Raw genomic sequence first — 19,179 nt, 5'->3', positions numbered from 1 at the left:
TTCTCTGTAGATAAAGCATGAGATGATCAATCACAATTTATCTTTTTCTCATCATATTTTGATAAACTATATCTCCTATGAGTAAATTTCAACTTCTAATGCTGTTATACTTACTGCATGTGAGTCTACACATTGAATTACAGTGTTGCTTTCAAGTTTCATATAATCTATCCCCAGCAATTTTAGAGTAATCTGAACGTTTTCACCTGACAAGGAGAAGTTAGGGAACTTCGTTTCTGCAGGAAAGGAGGATGCCAGGCTGACAATAAAAATGATCCTTTTGAAACATCATCTTTTTCTCTTTTTCTGTCTCCTCTTATCTCCTCCATACCCTTAGAGAGTCTGTGTGAGTGGAGTGTGTGTGTAAGGTTTAGGGTAAAAACCTATATACAAAATAGCCTTTAAAATAAAATCATAAATTATGCAATTAGTGCAAATTGACACTATAAAAACAGAAAAAAAAAAGGTAGAAAAAGTCCTTGGCATGTAAAAACCATTAATTTATGTATCATTAATTTGTGTGCTCAAAAAAATTAACAAAATTTTTAAAAAGTTTTGTATATGAAAAAGTGTATGTTTTCACTCATTCACTCCATCAACAACTCTTATTGATGACCTTCATATGAAAGTGTGTTCATGAGAAATATAAGAGTAATTTGTCTATTTTCAAGGACCTTAAAAATGATTTGGGGAAAGAAACAACACTAGAATCAGATCCTAGGAATTAAACAAAGCTAGGATTCAAACAAATCTGTCTGCCTCTTGTTCTAGTGTTCTTTCTGTTTCAGAAGATCAATGCCTAATACATGTGATATTCTTAGAAAATATTTAAGTTGTAGAACACATGAAACAGACCAAAAATACAATGGAAATGGTTATGGGCTTCATATCTAGAGAAGGTTTTATTATGTAGGAGAAGGCCTTGAGGTGCCCTGATAGAGAATTTGTGTAGCTAAAAAGATGAAAATAAGCAAGGATGGAAAATGTATAAAAGTGTAGAAAATCATGAGGTAGTTGCTACTGAAATAGACTGAATGTTTGCAATACTAGAAAAGAGTATTTGATTTTTTTAGGTAGGGAGGACTTACTCTCAAGGCCTAAGGGAATTATGGATTAATATGACAGTTAAGCAATTGCAAGTTTTTGAAAGAAACCAGTGATTTGATGAAAGCAGAATTCTTACAAGCAATGTTAGATTCCTAAAATCAGACTGTATTTGTGGGGTGATTACATTATGCATCATCTACAAAATGGAATTTATACAGCCATAAAAATTTAAAAATTTTTATGTGTTCATGTGAACATATTTTAATTTTTTCAGTGAAAAACCCAAGGGAAAACAACTATGTATATAGTTTGAACACTGTTGTCTTAGTAAAAGGGTTATATATGTAAACAGTAATACCCACAACACACACACACACACATATACACACACCAACACCATACAAATATGTGTTATTTATCTTGAAAGATACCTAAGAAACAAATTGTTTACAGTTAGTTATATTGCTATGTGTGACATGGCTTTTTTCTCCATTAGTATAAGCTACTTTATTTTTTTTTAAGTAAAGGAAAACTACATATTTCTAACATTTTGTTTTAAAATGGTGATTGTATTTCTGTTTCAAAATGCTTCAATAGTCAATTTAAAATTTAAAATAAATATGATTTAAATTCTTAGTTCTGTTGATTTTGCTTTAAAACTAACTTTAATCTAGATCCTGAGTATGTATTATATAGTTATTCATTCATTTATTCAACAGATATTTGAGTGTCATGCACTATTTCACATGCTAGAATGTATATAAATTACTTTGTGTATATTTGAAAACTGTCCTGCTCTCTTTAAGTGAAGTCTCAAAAATTAGACTTTAAAAAAAGAGCATTAATCTGGATTCTTAAAATATTGGACATAAAATTTAAAAGGATCTATAAACTTTCCAGACATGGAAATGAATACCTTTACATACTTGATGGTGACTTAGTACTTTACATCAATCCATGTTTCTTAGAGTAGGAAACTGGCCAAAAGATGTATTTATATAGGGGAAAATACAACTGGAAAATGTGCTTGTAGAGTTGTCTTAAAGAAATGGAATATACAGCATTATGATGCTTCTTTCTGTTTTGAATGTTTGGGAGAGTAATTGCAGGGAATTGATGGGATATAGGAAAAGGAGATGCAAGGCTATTTCTGGGATTCACATAAGGTACCTTCACATGAAAGTACTTTCTCTGTGGTAATAATGGGGAAAAAAAAGAAGAATAAACTTTATTTACTGAAGAAGCTTATAAAAATTTATTTGTTTATTTTTAATTTTTTATGGCCACACCTGTGACATATGGAAGTACCCGGGCCAGGGATTGAATGCAAGCCACAGCTGAGAGCTACACTGCAGCTGTGGCAACTATGAACCTTTAACCCACTGCACTGGACTGGGGATGGAACCTGCACCTCTGCACCAACCCAAGAAGCTATAGTCAGACTTTTTACCCACTGTGCCATAGCAGGAACTTGTAAAAATTTAGATAATTTAGAAGCTATTAATGATGAAAGTTATTTTTAAAAAGGCAAAGCCGGTAAAATCAGCTTTACAATAAGTAAAGGCTGGTGACAAATTTACCTCATACATTAGATGATTATACTGAGAGAATTATATTTCTTTTTTTAATTTAATTTCATTAATTTATTTTTATTTCCTGAATACATTATTTTTTTCTAGGGTATAGCAGGGTGACCCAGTTACACATATATGTATACATTCTTTTTTCTCACATTATCATGCTCCATCATAAGTGACTAGGCATAGTTCCCAGTGCTACACAGCAGGAATCTCATTGCTCATCCAATCCAAAGGAAATAGTCTGCATCTATTAACCCCAAGCTCCCAAGCCATCCCACTCCCTCCCCCTTGGTAACCACAAGTCTTACTCCAAGTCCATGATTTTTTTTTCTGTAGAAAGCTTTGTTTGTGCCATATATTAAATTCCAGATATAAGTGATAACATATGGTATTTGTCTCTCTTTCTGACTTACTTCACTCAGTATGAGAGTCTCTACTTGCATCCATGTTGCTGCAAATGGCATTATTTTGTTCTTTTTATGGCTGAGTAGTACTCCATTGTGTATATATACCACATCTTCCCAATACAATCATCTGTCGGTGGATATTTGGGTTGTTTCCATGTTTTCTTTTACCAATATAAACTAGTTAACTAGTGAGCTGTGAGGAACTGGAGTGTAGAAGAATAAAGGTACATTTCTTAGAACCTAAAAGCTTACATTTGAGACTTGATTTATGTTTTAATTCATATTTTTTAAGAGTCTATTTCAAAATATGATGCTTGAGAATCCAGGATGTATTTTCTACAATTATAATTTCCAGGTTAAAAAACTCAATATTATTCTGTGAATATAAAACCGACTGTGATTATTTTATTGATGGAAGTCTTTATCACACAAAGAGGCATCCAATATCATGTAGTCCAATTTTTTTTTTTAATTTTAATGAGGAGGAAATTTAACCATCAAAAGGAAAGTTACTTAAGGAGTTGCCATTGTGGCTTAGTGGTAATGAACCCGACTAGTATCCACGAGATTGCAGGTTCGATCTCTGGCCTTGCTCAGTGGTTTAAAGATCTGGCATTGCCCTGAGCTGTGGTGTAGGTTGCAGATGTGGTTCGGATCCAGCATGGCTGTGGTGTAGGTGGGTGACTACAGCTCCAGTTTGACTCCTAATCTGGGAACTTCCATATTCCACAGCTGTGGTCCTAAAAAAACAAAAAGAAAGAAAAAGGAAAGTTATTCATCCTGTGATGTCCAGTGAGTAGTTCAGCTAGGTGTTGTATTGAAGTCTTCTGATTCCAAGTTCACAACTTACACAATTGTGGTTTCATGTACTATTTTTATTTTTGTCTTTCAGAATGTATTTTCTGAATTCTACTATTTTGTATAATTCTCTGGGCCATTCAGGAAATCATTGACCAACAAAATTTCCCAAAAGTAGAGGGTGCTTGTAAGTTCAATATCCTGTCTGAATAGCAAAAGTGGACAGAACACAAACAAGCCTTTCTGTAAAAACAATTTTCTTCCTCCTTATTCTCACTCATTTTGATTATTATGGAATTAAGTTAACATCATGGTAAGTTGACAACATGGAAAAGACAAACCATTCAGAGGTATCTGAATTCATGTTGTTGGGACTTTCCAAATCTCAGAATCTTCAGATTTTGTTCTTTCTGGGATTCTCTTGGTCTATGTAGGGATTGTGTTAGGAAACCTCCTCATCTTGGTTACTGTAACTTTTGATTCACACCTTCACACACCAATGTATTTTCTGCTTATCAGTCTCTCCTTTATTGATATGATCTTGGCTTCTTTTGCTACCCCTAAGATGATTGCAGATTTCCTCTGAGAACAGAAGACCATCTCCTGGTGGGGATGTTATTCTCAGATGTTCTTCATGCACCTCCTCGGCGGGAGTGAGATGATGTTGCTTGTAGCCATGGCAATAGACAGATATGTTGCCATATGCAAACCTCTCCATTACATGACTATCATGAGCCCACGAGTGCTCACTAGCCTATTGTTATCTTCCTATGCAGCTGGATTTGTGCACTCATCTAGTCAAATGGCTTTAATGTTGAAATTGCCCTTCTGTGGCCCCAATGTTGTGGACAGCTTTTTCTGTGACCTTCCCCTGGTCATCAAGCTTGCGTGCAAAGACACCTACATGCTACAGCTACTGGTCATTGCAGAAGTGGCCTCCTGTCCCTAGTCTGCTTCCTCCTCTTGCTTGTCTCCTACACAGTAATCATTTACTCTGTTAGGCACCGCACTGCTAGTGGCTCCTCTAAGGCCTTCTCCATCTCTCAGCTCACATCACAGTTGTGACTCTCTTCTTTGCCCCTTGTGTCTTTATTTATGTATGGTCCTTCAGCAGATACTCTGTAGATAAGATTCTTTCTATATTTTATACAATTTTCACACCTCTCTTAAATCCTATTATTTATACACTAAGGAATCAAGAGGTAAAAGCAGCTACTAAGAAGATAAGGAATGTACACATGTATGTATAACTGGGTCACCAAATTGACAGAACACTGTAAACCAGCTATAATGGAAAAAAATCATTATATAAAAAAATAAAATAAAATAAGGCAACCAGTGGAACCTAATCAAACTCAGAAGCTTTTGCACAACAAAGGAATCCATCAAAAAAAAAAAAAAAAACCAAAGAGACAACCTAAAAATGTAAGAAAATAGTTGCAACCTACAAGGGCTTAATCTCCAAAATATGCAAAGAACTCATATAACTCAATAGCAAAAAAACCAAAAACCCGATTGAAAAATGGGCAGAGGACTTGAATAGATATTTCCAAAGAAGACATATGGATGGCCAACAGACATGTGAAAAAGTGTTCAACATCACTAATTGCTAGAGAAATGCAAATCAAAACCGCTGTAAAATACCACCTCCCACCCATCAGAATGGCTATCATTAATAAGTCTACTAGTAACAAATGCTGGAGAAGGTGTGGAGAAAAGGGAACCTTCCTACACTGTTGGTGGAAATGTAAATTGGTACCACCACTATGGAAAACAGTATGGAGGCACCTTAGAAAAGTAGATGTAGAACTACCATATGATCCATCAGTCCCACTCCTGGGCATACATCCAGATCAAAAATTTCATTGAAAAAAATACATTCACCCCATTGCAGCACTATTCACAATAGCCAAGACATAGAAACAACCTAAATGTCCATCAGCAGATGAATGGATTAAAAAGAAGTGGTACATAAACACAAAGGAATACAACTCAGCCATAAAAAGAACAAAATAATGCCATTTTCAGCAAAATGGATGGAACTAGACATTCACATACTAAGTGAAGTCAGAAAGAGAAAGACAAATACCATATGATATCACTTATATCTGGGATCTAATATATGCACAAATGATTCTATCTACAGAAAAGAAACCAACTCATAGACATAGAGAACAGATTTGTGGTTGCCAAGGGTTGGGGAGGGAATGGGATGCACTGGGAGTTTGGAGTTAGTAGATGCAAACTACTGTATCCATTCGAGAGGATAAGCAATGAGAATCTATTGCATAGCACAGATTACTATATCCAGTCACTCTTGATGAACATGATGGAGCATAATGTGAGAAAAAGAATGAATATGTGTATAACTGGATCACTTTGCTATACAGAAGAAACTGACAGAACATTTTAAATCAAGTAAAAATACATACACACATACATACATACATAAATTGAAAGTTATAACTCCTAGCAAAAACTGAAACAAGTTTACAAGGAGCTTGCATGCCACCTAGTGACTGCAGTCTCCTGTGTTTCTTTCCTAGTTTAAATAAGAAACCAGGAATTAGAAAGGAGAATTTATGGGACTTCCCATCGTGGCTCAGAGGTTAACGAATCTGACTAGTATCCATGAGAACACAGGTTCAATCCATGGCCTCACTTAGTGGGTTAGGGATCTGGCATTGCCGTGAGCTGACCTGTGGTGTAGGTTGCAGACTCAGCTCGGGTCTCAGCTCCAATTCGACCCCTAGCCTGGGAACCTCCATATGCCACAAGGATATGGAGAATTTACAATAATGGGCTTTCTGATTTCCTCAAAAGGCAATCTAGATGTTGTCCTAAATCCCATGCCTTCTAAAGAGGCAGTCAAGCTTATTATTAAAATATCCATCTTCACAGACAAATTTTAACATTATTTTAAGAGCTTTCCTTACTCTAGTACCTATCAGCTGAGTCCAGAATTCCAGTGGACATCACAAACTGTAAGTCACCACTAGGAATTAAACTATTCTGAAAAAAGCAAGGCAGGCAGGTAACAAGAAATTTTCTAATGTCAAAATAATTGTTTATGATTTTTCCTACCATAGATTTAAAAAGCTAAGTCTTTAAGGCCGCTGAAAGCATGGATGAGCCTTCCAAATTTCAGGAGGCATTAAATACATGCAATACATGTCATTATCTTAATTTGCAAGATCATAACCCTTTGTTCAGAATTGTTCTCCCAAATGATTATATTTTGTTCATAACTGGTCAGATAGGTTGCTATGTCTCAAAAAGAATTGAGGCTACTCAAGAGTGTTGGAAAGCAATTCTTCTGCCTGTATTCAAAATAAAGATTTTGGAAAATTGATAAAATTGTATGAAATTAAGTAAATAACTAGCTTGTCTAGTAAAGTCTTTGAGTATCTCAGTGTTGTTAGCTAGTTGCTGTTTTTAATCCCCATTCTTATTGTGTAAGTGAACTGAGGAAAAGGGGCTTTATAATTTTACCTAAGTTTCCACATCTAGCAAGTAAAAAAAAAAAGTGAGATACAAACTCAATCTGTTTTTTGAAGCTATGCACTTCTTTATCATTCTTATGCTGCTTCTAACAGTGTTACTCAAATTTTGGAAACCACACTTCCCAAATCCAGAAAGAGTTTAAATCATAACAGAGGGAATCTGAGTCCATGGACAAATAATGTAATTTATTGCTTTTATACATTCACAACAAAAAGTGATATGTTCTTCCAATGAAAGAATTGAATACTTTCTCCAATAAGTTTCTCAAGGAGGGATGCAGTTATAGAAGGCTCAAGATAGAGATTAGTGGAGTTCCTGTCATGGCACAGTGGAAAAGAATCTGACTAGGAACCATGAGGTTGTGGTTCGATCCTTGACCTCGCTCAGTGGGTTAAGGATACAGCGTTGCTGTGGCTATGGCGTAAGCCAGCGGCTACAGCTCTGATTGGAACTCTAGCCTGGGAACCTCCATATGCCATGGGTGCAGCCTAAAAAGGAAAAAAAGACAAAAAGGCAAAAAAAAAAAAAAAAAAAAAAGATTAGCCATCCACTCAGCTGCAAGCCTGATAAGGCCCATGTTTACTGTAGCAGAGGTGTGGACCCTGAGGAACCAGCAGGCCTCTCTGGGACCTTTGTGGAGCAAGCTAAGCCACCTTGGAAATCAGAATTAAGCAGAATACTTTTATGTCCAGTATTTACAGATGCTGTTGGGAAGTAATAAATAGATGCTGAATGTGGGGAAAAGTGATATAGAACACTACAACTCTTAAGACTCACCTGCTCACATGTATTGGAGTTTTGGAAACAACTACATATGATAAATATGATGAAATTTACATATAGTGTTATTATAAAAAGCTAAACACAAAACAGCAAAGAATTTATAATTTTAGCCATAGAAATTTAAAAGAAGTGTAGTGGGTAGAATAGCATCCCGACAAATTCATGTCCATCTGGAATTTCAGAATGTGACCTTACTTGGAAATACAGTACTTGAAGATGTAATTAAGATAAGGATCTAAATGAGATCATACTAGATTAGAGTGGTCCCCAAAACCAATGAGAGTGCCCAAAGGAAAGAGAAAAGGACACACAGATATCAGACAAGAGCCATGTGAAGACACAGGTAAGGAGAAATTGGAGTTATGCAGCCACAAGCCCAGGTACATCTCAGGCTGCCAGAAGCTGGAGAAGTCAGGGCAGGATCCTTCCTTGGAGCCTTCGGAGGGAACATGGCCCTGCTGACACCTTGACTTCAGACCACTGCCTCTGTTATGAGGCAGGAGCCTCCAGGATATGGGACAATATATTTCTGTTGTTAGAAGCCATGATGCTTGTGGTAATTTGTTAGGGTAGCCCTAGGAAATTAATATGACCAACAAAACTGACTTCTTGTACAAGGGAAAAAAAATAAGCTAAATAAAAATTTGCACCTTCAAATTAACAATAAGAATCTAATGTTGAATGATGTGAATTGATGGAGTATCGAGTAGTGTTAGTGGGAGGGAAAACCACTTTGGAGAGAATTTTGGCATTGTTTAATGAAATTAAGTTTATGCACACACTACTACCAAGCAGTTCCTCTTCCTCCCTCACCGGTTCTCAGAAAGCGGCAGCTGTCCCTTAAGGTCCATGTGGATGGACTTATCACTAAGCCTTAAGGCACCCCCTTTCCCCTGTGCAACAGCAAGCCTGACCAGGTGCCAGTCCCAGTTCAGCCACCAGCTAGCCCCTGGGAAGATTTTAAGATGTCCTCTTGGGGACTGGCCTGGGGAGTCCCCTTCTGTATCAGCCCTCCCCAGGAAGGCTTTTGGTTCAGTCTAAATGAGAGAGGCCAATGTGGAGGAGAGCTAGGGCAGAGGAGGGTCTGAGAGGCAGGAAGTCTGCTCCACTACCTGCCTCTACTTTCCCTTGGGAGGACATTCAGCAGTGGCTCTCTGAGCTGTCACCTCTTCTGAGAACTCAGTCTCTGATGGCCTTCTCTTCACTCAGCTCCACTGTGCTCTCAACTCTGCCTGAAAGTTCCCCCAAGCAGTCACACCATTGATCATGGTCTGGATGAGGACCCTGTCTATGTCACCAGCACCTAGACCAGCATCTGGCACACCTAAGATGAGACACAGGGAGGTTAAGCAACGTCCAAAAAATAACCAGCAAATCAGGAGCAGAGCTGATCTAGGACTCCCATGTTTAATCACAAAGCTAGGATTCTCCGTTGTGGGTGGCTGCAAGAAGGAATCAATAGGAAGTGCATGCTGTAGGCGGAGACAACATCTGGGTGCAGCACTCTGGCTCTGCCATCTGAGGAAAAAGGAACTCTCCACTGAAATGAGAGCTCGGCATGCACTAAGGCAGCTCATTTCTAATTTCATTGTGGGGTTTGGGGTCCTTTTCATTATTAAAAAAAATTACTCATCTCAATATTTGTCCTCAGAGAACACCTAGTGCAGATATACAAAGTAGTAGAGCAAAAATGTCTTTATAGAAATAACTCCAAGCTAAAACACTAAACTTTTTGAAATTACCCCAACTAAAACACTGATCAATCATAATATCTAGAAAAATCTGCCATAGAGTAGGAATTAAATGATTGCTCAATACATTAATAAACAAAATAAGTTTTCTTAGTGTGTAACAAGTTGATGTGAATGTTGTTTGTTCTTAGCAAGACTCATCCATAAAAGAAATATTGAAACCACGTAGTGTTGATGAGAGAACATTAATTAAATACTAATATTTGAGTGAATTTGTTATCAGTCACACTAGAGAAAATTCCTCTTCATTAAAGTCTTTCACTGACTTCACTGACTCCATCAATCTCACACTGGCATAGCCTGTAGCTAATGTTAAACACTCAATGTATAGCAGTTTTTAAGAAGTTGAGCAGTTGATTCTATGTCCTCAATGATATTTTCTAAACCTGACCTCTTAGTTTAGAATTAACACCCTCTTTTATTTGTACCCACTCTCCATGCTTCACGGCATTATCATTAAAAGCTTAACTTTTTATTGCATTTTTTTTGTTAAATACCACTATCAAATTACCCCTTGAGACTTGGGATGATGTGTCATTTATTTTTATTCCCACTGGATTATTGCACAGTCTCTGACATATAATAGGTTCTCAGGAAAGATTTGTTTTAATCAATTAATAACATAATCACATGATGAAAATTTAAAGATTTAAGGGGAATCAATTATGTCTTAACCTTTTCCAGTTTAGTGTGGCAATGAAATGGTCAGTTAATATATTTAAGAAGACAATAGTGACAGTGGATTAGAAGAAGGGAGAAAAAAATAGAAGAGAGATGCTTATAGCAAAAATTATACTTTGGTAACCAGAATAGTTGCAGGTTACCTATAGAAATCCCAATTTATATGTCCGTGTTATATATATTGATCTCTTTTTACCTGTACGTATCTATGTATATCAAGAACTATATGCACATCAAGAACAATTGTTGCACTATGCACTGAAATAAATGCCATTTTCAAAAAATGTTTAGTAAGTATCTAGGTTGCACTAGTCATTATTGTGTTATGTAATAGAGTAGGTTTGACAAAATATGATCCCTGATTTTGAAACTATTGCTTAGACATTTCCACCGAAACACATGTTTACTAATACTATAATTTAACAGACACTGTTAGAGGTTTTATTTTCTTTTAATCTTTAGAAATATGAGATCATATTTCTGATATAAGCATGTATGGCCTGCAGTAGTCAGATAACCAGAGTGTGCATGGAAGCCTGGGAATCCTAAAGAAAGCAGCAGAGGTAGAAAAGACAAGTGAGCATTAAGGAAGTAGCTGCTGTATGAAAAGTGTTAGTGTTCTTTAGTAACTTAGAGCACATACAGATTTGGCCAAAGAATTTATTTTATAGGCTAGGGTAGCTTTTTTTTTTAAGTCATGGAGATCAACTGTAAAGAGTTTTGAGAAAAAAGTTTCATGACAGAAGAAGCAGTAAAAGTCTTCAAAGAGTAGTCTTAGAAATGTTTCCTGAGGACAGTTGACAAAATAATCTTAAACGCAGGAGGAGAAAAACAACTAAATCACAAAAGACTAACCCCATAAGACCATCAGCTAATTTTTCATCAGGAACTTATGGTCCAGAAGGGATATATTTAATGTGCTGAAGGAAAAAAATTAACAACCTAAAATACTCTATCCTCAAGATTATCATTCAGAATTGAAGAGATCAAGAGTTTCCCAGACAAGGCAAAACCAAAGCAGTTCATTACCACTAAATAGGCCTTACCAGAAATGATAAAGGATCTTCTTCAAGGGAAAAAGACAATAGTAGGTCTTTTTTCTCTTTAGGTAGATTTATTCCTAAGTATTTTATTCATCTGATGCAATGGTAAATGGGATTGTTTGCCTAATTTCTCTGATCTTTTGTTGTTAGTATATAGAAATGTAGTCAAGTTCTGTGTATTAATTTTGTACCCTGTGACGTTGCCAAATTCATTGATGAGCTCTAACACTTTTCTGGTAGAGTCTTTAGGATTTGCTAGGTATAGTATCATGTCGTCTGCAGACAGTGATAGTTTTAAACTTACCTAAAGAGACAAAAGACCTGTACTCTGAAAACTATAAGATGCTGATGAAAGAAATCAAAGATGACACCAACAGATGGAAAGACATACCATGCTCTTGGATTAAAAGAATTGATATTATCAAAATGACTATACTACCAAAGGCAATCTACAGATTCAGTGCAATCCCTATCAAATTACCAAGAACATTTTTCACAGAACTTGAACACAATATTTTAAAGTTTGTTTGGAAGCACAAAAGACCCAGAATAGCTAGAGCCATCCTGAGAAAGAAAAACGGAGCTGGAGGAATCAGGCTCCCTGACTTAAGACTATGCTACAAAGCTATAGTCATCAAAACCATATGGTACTGGCACAAAGACAGAAACATAGATCAGGGGAACAGGATAGAAAGCCCAGAATTCAACCCACGCTCCTACAGCCAACTAATCTATGACAAAGGAGTCAAGAATATACAATGGAAAAATGACAGCCCTTTCATTAAGGTGCTGGGAAAATTGGACAGCCACATGTAAAAGAATGAAATTAGAACTCTTCCTAACACCATACACAAAAATAAACTCAAAATAGATTAAAGACCTATAGTATAAGACCAGATGCTATAAAACCCTTAGAGGAAAACATAGGCCAAACACTCTCTGACATAAACAACAGCAATATCTTCTCAGATCCACCTCTGAGAGTAATGACAGTAAAAACAAAAATAAATAAATGGGACTTATGGAGTTCCCGTCGTGGCGCAGTGGTTAATGAATCCCACTAGGAACCATGAGGTTGGGGGTTCGGTCCCTGCCCTTGCTCAGTGGGTTAATGATCCGGCGTTGCTGTGAGCTGTGGTGTAGGTTGCAGACGTGGCTCGGATCCCGCGTTGCTGTGGCTCTGGCATAGGCCGGTGGCTACAGCTCCGATTTGACCCCTAGCCTGGGAACCTCCATATGCCGCGGGAGCAGCCCAAAGAAATAGCAAAAAGACAAAAAATATATAAAAATAAATAAATGGGACTTAAATGTTTCTGCACAGCCAAGGAAACCCTAACCAAAATGAAAAGACAACCCACAGAATGGGAGAAAATCTTCGCAAGTGAATCAACTGACAAGGGATTAATCTCCAAAATTTATAAACACCTCCTACCACTCAATACCAAAACAGCAAACAACCCCATCAAAAAATGGGCAGAAGACCTAAACAGACAATTCTCCAAAGAAGACTTATGGATAGCCAAAAAACACATGAAAAGATCTTCAACATTGCTAATTATCAGAGAAATCAAAACCACAATGATGTACCACCTTACGGCAGCCAGAATGGCCATCATCAAAAAGTCAACAAACAATAAGTGCTTGAGAGGGTGTGGAGAAAAAGGAACCCTATTCCACTGTTGGTGGGAATGTATATTTGTGCAACCACTGTGGAAAACAGTATGGAGATTCCTCAGAAAATTAAAAATAGAACTACCACTAGATCCAGCAATCCCATTCCTGGGCATCTATCCAAAGAAGACCATGACTCAAAAAGATGCATGGATTCCAGTGTTCATTGCAGCACTATATACAATAGCTAAGACATGGAAACAACCTAAATGTCCATTGACAGAGGAGTGGATCAAGAAGATGTGGTACATATGCATAATGGAATATTACTCAGCCAATAAAAGGAATGAAATACCAGCATTTTTAGCAGCATGGATGGACCTAGAAATTATCATGCTAAGTGAAGCATTCAGACACTGGGACACCAACATCAACTGCTATCACTGACATGTGGAATCTAAAAAAAGGACACAATGGACTTCTTTGCAGAACAGATATTGACCCACAGACATTGAAAAACTTATGGCTTCCAAATGAGACAGGTTAGGGTTGGGGATGTGCTGGGGGTCTGGGATGGAAATGCTGTAAAATTGGGTTGTGATGATCATTGTACAACTATAAATGTAATAAAAATTAACTGAGTAATAAAAAGGAAAGAAAAGGCACAACTAGAAATAAAATATATGAAGGGATTAAGTCCATTATTTAAATCTTTAGTGAAATACTCTGGTCCCTCTTCTAGAACATTGTCAGCTGATGGGCTCACTGGTATTATAAACTAAACCCACTTGATTGTGCCAAACTCTGTCTTTGACCTCTTCATTAATAATAGATCAAGGCAGTTCTAGAATATTACCTCATTTATTCTGGACCATCATTTTCCCCAGATTTCCAAGTATAAAATCCTAAATAATAGGAAAGTGCATCCACATTGATTAATTCTCTCTTGTTTAGACTGCATTTCACCCCCACACAATGTCCAAACCCTCAATATCCATTCATAAGCGTGCCCTCTTGATTTCTACCACTGCATATTAACCAGCTCATAAAGCTCCTTTGGTGAATTTTTTCCTTTCATTTCAGAGCAGGCTCAGCACTCCTCTTTTCTTAATATTATGTGACTACATCTTAGTAATTTGTCTACAAGTAGTGAGGTGAAGCAGGGCAAATCATGAGGTGAACAATATTGTCTTGCCAGACATACACAGCCATTTGGGCTTTTGCATTTTCTCCAGGCAAAGTGCGGTTGCTGTCTTCCAGAAAAAAAGGAGGAAGGCTCTTTTGCTGGCCCAGATGTTCAAAGGATCATGGGAATTAAAGGTTTTCAAATGTATGCTTCCAGATATTCTCATATTAGATACTAGGTCCTAATGTTTCCTCTTCCAGAGTCATGACTTCATTATCAAATTATTGCCACAGCTGTAAATTAGGCCTTATTTATAACTATGCTATTTTCACAATTGATATTTGTCCTAATTTTAATCCCAGCCTTCCCCATGACCGTACACTATGGGGATCTCTTTATATTCTGTCACGGTGCCAACTATTTTTCGCCGAAATGATAAATGGCTAATCTGAGCCTATTAATTTCCTCTGTCATCACTTTTTTTTTTTTTTTTTTGTCTTTTCTAGGGCTGCTCCTGTGGCATATGGAGGTTCCCAGGCTAGGGGTCAAATCGGAGCTGCAGCCACCGGCCTACGCCAGAGCCACAGCAACGTGGGATCCAAGACGTGTCTGCAACCCACACCACAGCTCATGGCAATGCCAGATCGTTAACCCACTGAGCAAGGCCAGGGATCGAACCTGCAACCTCATGGTTCCTAGTCGGATTCGTTAACCACTGCGCCACAATGGGAACTCCCCTGTCATCACTTTGATACTAGTTCAAAACAATCAGCCACTCCCTAGTTCTTTCAGAGTATTGTGGTCCTTTATCTCTCTAATTCTAGAATTATTTAATAATCTTCTACCTCTAGCCCAACTTAAATAATCAGAGGTGAGAGTCCTAGTGATTTTGATACTACAGTATTCCAGAGGTTATCCTCATCTCACCACCACCAATGGGGCCTGTTGCCTTTGGGACTGTGAGTGATTCAATTTCAAAATTCCCTTCTGAGAAGTTGCTCTTTAAGAGGGAACTGTGTGTGATTGGGTCACTTTGCTGCATAACAGAAATTAAAGAAACACTGTAAATCAACTATACTTTAAGTTAAATAAAAGGGGGCACTACTTCTAGTAGTAATTGTCCTGTTTTGCATTTATCCAGAAATCTCTCAGTCAGGATTTGTATCTCAGAGACACATGATCCTATGTGTATGAGTATATATAGTTTTACTAGGGGGAGGTGAGTCTAGCAAAAAAAAAAAAATTAAAAGGGGGTTATTTCCTCCTAGAGTGAGGAAGTGAGGCGAAGGAGAAATAGAAGCCAGTGAGAGTACGTCATCTGGCAATCAGCCATTGTAGGCAACTGGAGCTTAATCCTACCATGGAGTTCTGGAAGACAGTTCAGAACATGTGTCTAGAAATTACTTAGTCTTTGGAGAGATGGAACCGGGGTATTTATTGGAACTAGTTAGAGATTGCTTTCAGGGGCATCGATTCCCTGACCCTCCCTTCCTTGATGTGTAGGTAGAGCAAATTTATCCAAAGAGAGCTATTGATGAAGAGTGGCAAGTGCCTGCCCTTTGGACTCATGATAACTTGTAAATAAATGGTAACTACTGAGAAGAGCTAGGTATTGACAAAATATGCTACACTGTGAAAATCTCCAAATTTACATATGTAGTTCAGACTTCAGAACTCCAGACTTACATATTCAAGAGACTATTCAACCTCCTCATTTTGATTCAAAGTTAGCATTTCAAAGTTAATATGTTCACAATTACCCTCTTAATCTCCCTCCCAAACTGTCTATAAATACAGCTTTCACAATCTTATTTAGCAGTAAATTTATTCTTCTAGTTTCTTAGATTACAATATTTGGAATCATGTCTGACTCCTCCATTATAGTTACAATCTATAATAACCTTCAGGAAATTCTATTTGCTCTCATTTCAAAAGACACATAGAGTTTGACTACTTCCTCTCACTTCTAGTATAACTTTCCTATGTGAGCCATCATTACAGCTGGCCTGATTTAGGAAAATTGTTACTTACCTGGCCTCCTAGCTTCCATTCTTGCTTTTACATCACAGCAGTTAGATCTGATCTGAAGCATGATATTATTGTCACTCCTCTACTCAAAACTCACCACTTACTTGCTACTTCACTCAGAAGAGAAGTCAATGTGCTGGCTGATTTTTAATATCCTGTATGCAGCCCAACCTGCCACCCCACATCTGGCATCCCTATGTTCCTTAACCTGTTAGCCTTTTTTCAAAGGGTCCTTTTCTATATTTCCAAAGTGTCTAGCTGAAAGTTGTACTGACTTTTTTCTAACCCTGAGAGAGACAGCATTCTGCAGTTTAAGAATATGAACTCTGGAGTCCAAATGCCTGAGTTAGAACACCAGCTCTGCTACTGAAAAATTCATTTGTCTTAACACATTAGGCCTCAGTCTCCTCGTTTGTAAAGCAGTAATGATGGTGTTTCTCTTAGACTTTTCATTAGACTTTTATGAAAATAATTTGAAAAAATCAGCATAGTGCTGACATAAACATTCAATAGATGCCATATTTATTTAAATTTGTATTGCTTTTTTTTTTTTTTTTTTTTTTTTTTCCCACTGTACAGCAAGGGGGTCAGGTTATCCTTACATGTATACATTGCAGTTACAGTTTTTTCCCCCACCCTTTCTTCTGTTGCAACATGAGTATCTAGACATAGTTCTCAATGCTATTCAGCAGGATCTCCTTGTAAATCTATTCTAAGTTGTGTCTGATAAGCCCAAGCTCCTGATCCCTCCCACTCCCTCCCCCTCCCATCAGGCAACCACAAGTCTCTTCTCCAAGTCCATGATTTTCTTTTCTGAGGAGATGTTCATTTGTGCTGGATATTAGATTCCAGTTATAAGTGATGTCATATGGTATTTGTCTTTGTCTTTCTGGCTCATTTCACTCAGGATGAGATTCTCTAGTTCCATCCATGTTGCTGCAAATGGCATTATGTCATTCGCTTTTATGGCTGAGTAGTATTCCATTGTGTAAATATACCACTTCTTCCGAATACAATCCTCTGTCGATGGACATTTGGGTTGTTTCCGTGTCCTGGCTATTGTGAATAGTGCTGCAATGAACATGCGGGTGCATGTGTCTCTTTTAAGTAGAGCTTTGTCTGGATAGATGCCCAAGAGTGGGATTGCGGGGTCATATGGAAGTTCTATGTATAGATTTCTAAGGTCTCTCCAAAGTGTTCTCCAGAGTGGCTGTACCAGTTTCCATTCCCACCAGCAGTGCAGGAGGGTTCCCTTTTCTCCACACCCCCTCCAGCACTTGTTATTTGTGGATTTATTAATGATGGCCATTCTGACTGGTGTGAGGTGGTATCTCATGGTAGTTTTGATTTCCATTTCTCTTATAATCAGGGATGTTGAGCATTTTCTCATGTGTTTGTTGGCCATCTGTATATCTTCTTTGGAGAAATGTCTAGTCAGGTCTTTTGCCCATTTTTCCATTGATTGATTGGTTTTTTTTGCTGTTGAGTTGTATAAGTTGCTTATATATTCTAGAGATTAAGCCCTTGTCGGTTGCATCATTTGAAACTATTTTCTCCCATTCTGTAAGTTGTCTTTTGGTTTTCTTTTTGGTTTCCTTTGCTGTGCCAAAGCTTTTCAGTTTGATGAGGTCCCATGGGTTTATTTTTGCTCTAGTATCTATTGCTTTGGGAGACTGACTTGAGAAAATATTCATGATGTTGATGTCAGAGAGTGTTTTGCCTATGTTTTCTTCTAGGAGTTTGATGGTGTCCTGTCGTATATTGAAGTCTTTCAGCCATTTTGAGTTTATTTTTGTGCATGGTGTGAGGGTGTGTTCTAGTTTCATTGCTTTGCATGCAGCTGTCCAGGTTTCCCAGCAATGCTTGCTGAATAGACTTTCCTTTTCCCATTTTATGTTCTTGCCTCCCTTGTCAAAGATTAATTGACCATAGGTGTCAGGGTTTATTTCCGGATTCTCTATTCTGTTCCATTGGTCTGTCTGTCTGTTTTGATACCAGTACCACACTGTTTTGATGCCTGTGGCTTTGTAGTATTTCTTGAAGTCTGGGAGAGTTATGCCTCCTGCTTGGTTTTTGTTTCTCAGGATTGCTTTGGCGATTCTGGGTCTTTTGTTGTTCCATATAAATGTTTGGATTGTTTGTTCTAGTTCTGTGAAAAATGTCATGGGTCATTTGATAGGGATTGCATTGAATCTGTAGATTGCTTTGGGTAGTATGGCCATTTTTACAATATTGATTTTCCCAATCCAGGAACATGGAATATCTTTCCATTTCCTTACATCTTCTTTGATTTCTTTAATTAAAATTTTATAGTTCTTGGCATATAAGTCCTTTACCTCCTTGGTCAGGTGTATTCCGAGGTATTTGATTTTGTGAAGTACAATTTTAAAAGGTATCTGTATTGCTATTTTATTATTGCATTATCTGTTTTCATCATAACTAACCAAGAATTTGCTATATTTACTCTATATTTGGTATATGAATGAAGGTTTACATTAATTTTCATGTTTGATGTTTATTAAAGTAAGATTTGATGATGTCCATTGGCCTATTATTCTCATCATTTAAAGAAAATTTTTCTTATATTCTTTGTTCCTTATTCTCTTCAAGTTATCATTTCTTACTGATTTGTAAATATTTATTCTCTGTATTAAAGGGATGTTAGGCCTTAGTCGTCAAGTCAAGTCTAACAGCAGCTCTGGAACTGTGTGTGTGTTAGAATAAAAAGCGATTCCATTTTGGCAGACCCAGGCCTGCCAGGGTATATGGTTCACTGGGTGGGTAGAGCACATGCTGGATGTCAGCCCCACAGACCCCTTG

General features: G+C 37.3%; 1 pseudogene; it reads left to right on the top strand.

Moving 5' to 3' along the window:
* The first annotated feature begins 4,094 nt into the window (after nucleotides 1-4,094).
* On the top strand, nucleotides 4,095-5,082 carry LOC110258186 (annotated as a pseudogene).
* Nucleotides 5,083-19,179: the final 14,097 nt, after the last annotated feature.

This window comes from Sus scrofa, unplaced genomic scaffold, assembly GCF_000003025.6.
Source record: "Sus scrofa isolate TJ Tabasco breed Duroc unplaced genomic scaffold, Sscrofa11.1 Contig1518, whole genome shotgun sequence".
NCBI lineage: Eukaryota > Metazoa > Chordata > Mammalia > Artiodactyla > Suidae > Sus > Sus scrofa.
The sequence above is the reverse complement of the archived record's forward strand: the minus strand, read 5'-3'. Positions and strand labels throughout refer to the sequence as shown.